Here is a 6,442-nt window from a genome sequence, read left to right as displayed (position 1 = left end):
GGCCAGTTGGCACTTTGTATCATCCAGAATCCTTTGTAACAAATAATGCTCAATAATTTACTTTTCAGCATAAGTTTGATAATTATGTAATGGATTTAAATAGGCAAGTATGTATTTGGTAATGTAGTTAGTGTTTTTTTTAAAATAAGATTATATGTATCACTGTATAAATTATTTTTATTTTAATGTATAAATATGAAAGCAAAAGGAGCCTTAGAAATAACCTAAACCAAAGAAGTACGGAAGAAACTAAGGCACAGTGAAAACATTATACAAAATAACCTTCAGGTACTACATTTGAAATGTTAAATACATGGCCTATTAAGTATTTCTTAATCTTTTTAAAGGGACCCTATAAGAAACTTCAAAATAAATTACTGGAAACAAACAATTTAAAACTCAAGCCCTGTTATTTCTGCCAGGCCTTGGATGAAAATTCACACTGTCATTGCTTATATTTTATTTGTGTTATAAAGAACACTTCACTGCTAATTCAAATATCTATCTATTAAATGTAAAAATGTTAATGCAATATTAAAAAGGAAATTTAAATGAAAGCAAGGGAATATCACATTAAGGTTCCCATGGTAACTCCCACTATACTTTTTTAGCTTCTGAATTGTAATATGGTCATTCGTTACAGGCTCACATAAAATATAATTTTACAAATATGTAAAAATATATAGGTTAATTCAAGTCAATTCAAAAGTTGATGCAATTTAACATAAAACATTAAGCCAAGAATCCTGCAGATACCCATATTTTTAACTTAGACCTAGCTGCATAAAACAGATGAAAATTTCTGTAATTTTTTGAATGAGATGACAGCAAATGAATCATACCATTTTTTTGCAGGTCCTGTCATCCTTGGAATTTGAATCTTATGTTACTAAAATACTAATTTAGGCTGGTAATGTACCCCTCTTTCAGGTTAGGGAGATTTAGAAACTTCAAATTTTTGCTTCTCAGACATAATCTGATTTCATTAGCTCACACAACTTAAACTTGAGTTGAGTTATATAAGCAATAAAGTGATACTCCTAAATCCTACTTTGACATTGGCTCTGGTGAAGGGTTAGAGAGTTGAGCCACAATCAGAACAAAAATGAGGGGGGCAGTGCGGAGTGGAGACCCAAAGCCCATTTGTAGGCCACTGGACATCCCCCTGGAAACACAGGGAATCTAGGGAGGATGATCTCTTCAGGATCAGTGGTGTGAGTTGCGATACTAAGAGGGTAGAAGGAGGGTGGGTTGGAAAGGGGGAACAGATTACAAGGATCTCCATGTGACCTCTACCTGGGGGACGGACAACAGGCATCATCAGAACAACAGGCATCATCAGAACAAAAAAAAAAATCCTATCATTGTGAATGAGGGGGAGTGCGGAGTGGAGACCCAAAGCCCATCTGTAGGCAACTGGACATCCCCTTACGGAAGGGTTGCGGGGAGGAGACAAGCCAGTCAGGGTGCAGTGTAGCAACGATGAAACATACAACTTTTCTCTAGTTCCTAAATGCTTCCTGCCACCACCACCCCCAATATCATAATCCCAATTCTACCTTAGAAATCTGGCTAGATGAGAGGATGTACACTGGTACAGACAGGAACTGGAAACACAGGGAATCCAGGTGGATGATCCCTTCAGGACCAGTGGTGAGAGTGGCGATAACTGGAGGGTGCAGGGAAGGGAGGGTGGAAAGGGGGAACCGATTACAAGGATCTACATATAACCTCCTCCCTGGGGGATGGGCAACAGAAAAGTGGGGGTGGGAGACGTCGGACAGTGTAAGATATGACAAAATAATAATTTATAAATTATCAAGGGTTCATGAGGGAAAGAGAGTAGGGAGGGAGGGGAAAAATGAGGAGCTGATGCCAGGGGCTTAAGTGGAGAGCAAATGTTTTGAGAATGATGAGGACAATGAATGTACAAATGCGCTTTACACAATTGATGTATGTATGGATTGTGATAGTTGTATGAGTCCCTAATAAAATGATTTTTAAAAAAGGTGCTCTTCATATTGATTCTTCGAAATTTTATTTTCTAATAATTTATTTTTTTGTTGTTGAGAATATACATAGAACATGTATCAATTCAACGATTTCTACATGTTCTCAATTCAGTAACATGTATCACATCACTCAAGTTGTGCGAATATTTTCACTCTCTTTTTCTGGGATGTTCCTTCCCCCATCAAGGTAAACTCACTGGTCTCTAAGTCTCCTATCTAAATTTTCCACAGTAATGTTTTCAATTTGATACCATATAGATAGAGCATCATGCTCAAAGCCGACTTTCTTGACTAGGTAAGGTAAACTACTGTTTGGTTTTAAGAAGACTCCAGGTGATATTCTTGGCTTATGGTTTAAAGATTTTATCAAGGTAATAGTATCGGGGGTTCATCCAGCCTCTGTGGTTCCATAAACTCTGGAGTTCATAACTAGAAATTCTGTTCTGTATTCAGATCTGGTAGGACAGCACCATCCCGTTCTTGTAAGTCTCACGGCAAAGTCTCAGGCAGTTAGTTTTTCTTGGAGGCACTTAGGCACGTATTGCATTTCTTCCTCCTACTCCTCATTCTCCTTGACATAAATATTGTTTCTAGCCTAATGTGATCAAGGAGTTGTTACAAACCAGCTTTGTTTCTATCACTAAGACCATATTTCCTAGTAACCGTTCCTTCCTCTTAATTTCCAATGTTTGTATTCCAATCGCCAGTCATTATCAATGCATCTTGATTGCCCATTTGATCAATTTCCGACTGAAGTAATTGGTAGAATTCAATTTCTTCATCACTAGCTATTGTGGTTGACACATAAATTCGAATACTCGTATTGACTGAATTTCCTCGAAGGTGGCTAGATATAATCCTAGCACAGACAACATTATATTTTAAGACTTTGAAATTTTTTTTACAAGGAATGCCATGTCATTCTTTGTGTCATTCCTGGCATAGTAAATTATGATTTTTCTGACTCAAAATGGTAAACAGCAGGCTATTTCGGCTCACTAATGCTTAGAACATCAATCTTTATGCATTGATGTTTTCCATTTCATTCTTAAGGACTTCAATTTTTTCCTAGATTCATACTTCATACATTTCAAGTTCCAATTCTTAATTGATATTGCAACTGTTTCTTCTCTTTTTGAATTGTGCCCCACCAGCAAATGAAGGTTCTGAAGGCTTTACTCCAACAATCTTCCTCAGTCATATTTGCAATACCTTCTGACCTGAAGAAGGGGCTTCTAGCACTATTTCTGACAATGTTCTGTTTCTGTTCCTTAGGTTCCCGGTCACCGACCATGTTTCCATGGTCTCCTTTGAGTTTTCAGGGGCTAATTCCTTTGACTTGGGCAGCCTGTTACTTCTTAGTAATCTGTTCTTATTCTGGAAGCTCTGCTGACACTCGTTCACTTTGGGTACCTTGCTGATACAGGAAATACAAGTGACATAGGCTTCACTATCACAACAACACTCAAGCCACCACAGTACGACAAACTGACAGACATGTGGTGGACCTACATCATTAGGTCAAGCTTAATTTTGTAGCTCTGTTTTCTATTCAACTGCTTGATCTCTCAGAAACTGAAAGCAGAGCAAGCAGTTCCCAGGTGACAAACCTGTCTCTTAACTGTGTAAGAATTTGTAGGTAAGTCAGACCAGACGCATATGGTTATTTAGCCCAAGCTTTTCAATGAATTAACAGCTTCATTCATGTACACCAAGTCAAGGTGCTAAGACAAAGAATTCGTTTTGATTAGGGGATGGTTCAACTGTTTAAGAGTAAGGGCCAGGGAGGGAGGGGGGAAAATGAGCAGACACCAGGGGCTCAAGTGGAAAGCGGTTGTCATAAGAATGATGAAATCAACATATGTACTAAAGTGCTGGACACAGATGATGTATGTACAGATTGTGATGAGTTGTATGAGCCCCTAATAAAATGATTATTTTTCAAAAAAAGAGTAAGGGCAAATTTAATTACTGTTAAAAGGCAATTAGGAGGCCATTTGACTGTGTATTAAATTACTTATAGTCATAATGACCATTTCAATGTCTCCTTGTTCTAAATGTATGCTTTTTTTCCTTTTAAAGTTATCTTGAGTGCATACAAAACACAAAACGAAGCAAACCTACCAGTCTGTATCGATTTTTGATAACACAGAAAATGTTGCTATTGTTACAAAATCTAGTCTCCAGGAGTTTTAGGGTTTTCTGGGTATCTTTCTGTATTTTTGTTGTCAATTTTGTGTTATTTCAGACACATTTCTTTTCATAAATAGATTTCTACCATATTACTTAGTACTTATTTGTCTGATCCATTCCCCACCCCCATCTCCATGACTTTATTTTGTTAGCTTTTGTTTTATGTGTTTCATTTTTATTCTTTAATGTTACTTGAATATATACTATTGTTTTCTTTTATAGTTAGCCTTTCAAAATTTCAAATTCAGTCAAATCTAAAATTGGTCCACGTCTTCACTTTCCTACACAATAATGCACAGTCTTTAGTCTGTTATTTCAATTACCTTCCTTACATGTACATAGTTGACATGCAAGATACCTACATACAGTAAGTTATCTAGGCTGTTCACTTTATGTACTGTCATTTTCTCCCACAAATTACACATTCTTCACTACCAATATTTATTTAGATTTACACAAGGGCTTACCATTTTTTTTACTCATCATTATATCTTACTTTTCCTTGCTGGGATGAATTTTCACCATTAAGTATATCTGTTAAAAGTTCCTTTAATGAAGCAATTTTGGTAGCAAATTCTTAGATGTTTCACATCTGCAAATCTCTTTCACTTTTAATCTTGCACGAAAAAAATTTATAGGATATTAATATAGCATTTCATAGTTGAAAGCTGAAAGCCTTATATGAGTGCATTTCACAGTTTATCTGAAAATGGAATTAAAAGATAAAGCACCATCACAGTCAGTGGGAATGTGATAAAACCAAAAACCAAACTCAATGCCATCGAATTAATTCTGACGCATAGAAACTTTACAGGACAGAGTAGAACTGCTCATGTGTATTTCCAAGACTGTACATTTTTATAGGACCTCAAAGTGCTGGTGGTTTTGAACTGTAGAACTTGAGGTTAGCAGCCCAGCATATAAACTACTTCATTACTAGGACTCCTTATGGAAGTGATAAGGTATGATCTTACTTCTATATAGCAATTATTAAAAGAATGTCTGAAATATCTTTCACATTTATTTTTCCCTTAGATTCTTACACTGATGCTCAGTAGTTTGCTGAAAATAAAGAGCTTATAAAATAAATATTTTAACAGGTATATAGGACATTTTTAACAGGTACTTTTAACAGATACAATTTTGTCACTCACTCCCATTAATATTTTGGTATCTCTGGCACCTGCTATTTACACAACTTAAGCTTTTGCCATTTTTGTATTTTACTTTAAACCTGATCCTTTTTACAAGTATTAAAATGTCTACAGTGTTCATAAAGTCCCATTAATATATTTTTAGTTTAAGGGAATTTTTATTAATCAATATCCTAATTCCTTCCAACATGCCAGATAATAATTTTTTTAAGATAACGGAATCTTTCCTAGCTCTGATACATTTATAATTGATCATTTAAGCTAATATAAGAGCTTATTATTTTTAATCACATTCCTGAAGATAAAGGTATAAATCTATGAATAACAGTCCATTCACACTTCATTAAACTAAAGAAGAAATGGAAATCTTATCATGTTCAAAGTTAAGAGGTTCTAGGTTTTTCTTTAATAGGGGAGAATGCGAACGCAGTCCCCCACTACCACAAATCATGCAGTCGAGTTTCCCACATTTGAGGAAATCACAGGGGTCAGCAGATCCAGAGTGCAATGGATAAGTCTCACCCTGGGAAAACCACCTTCATGATCATGGTATCTCCCCTGACAGGTAAGTATAAGAGTTTCTAGGTTTTTCACATACAAAGGTAACACAAAATCGATACCAGTGCTTTCTAAAGTGGGCAATACGGTCTCCAGGGAGGTGCTGGGATAATGTGAAGAGGCTTGCCAAAGAGGATACCTACACTTTATCCTGGATTAAGTGCTTAAATTCTAAACTCTTCCATTGCCAGGGGACACTGAGTATTTTTTTTTTTCTGAAAAGGTGGTTGTAGGTCACATAAGTTTCGTAAGTTAAGATCTGCACACATTTTGATAGGTAACTGAATTTTCTCATTTTTTTCTTAACAGCTGAAAAAAGTACTTGAGAGTACAGCAGATCTTCAATTTTATTGACTCCATATCTTATTGAGAAGAAAGATCTGTACATTCACCTAACATACAAATCCAGATAAATTATGCATGCCAAGTATTGTGAAAAATAAAAATATACAAAAATTAAAGTGAAAAGGATGAATATAAAACCCCAACCAAACCTGCTATCAATTCCAACTCAAAGCAACCTAT

At 35.8% G+C, this 6,442-nt stretch overlaps 1 non-coding gene across 1 annotated transcript; it reads right to left on the bottom strand.

The window, feature by feature from the left end:
- Window positions 1-5,768: 5,768 nt before the first annotated feature.
- On the bottom strand, window positions 5,769-5,932 carry LOC115869609. Its single transcript, XR_004046277.1, has one exon. It is a non-coding gene; the product is annotated as a U1 spliceosomal RNA (small nuclear RNA).
- Window positions 5,933-6,442: the final 510 nt, after the last annotated feature.

This window comes from Echinops telfairi, unplaced genomic scaffold (assembly GCF_000313985.2).
Source record: "Echinops telfairi isolate 266 unplaced genomic scaffold, ASM31398v2 ScPeMD7_31;HRSCAF=116, whole genome shotgun sequence".
Taxonomy (NCBI): Eukaryota; Metazoa; Chordata; class Mammalia; order Afrosoricida; family Tenrecidae; genus Echinops; species Echinops telfairi.
Note: the sequence above shows the minus strand (reverse complement) of the source record. Positions and strands in the feature narration are given on the sequence as shown.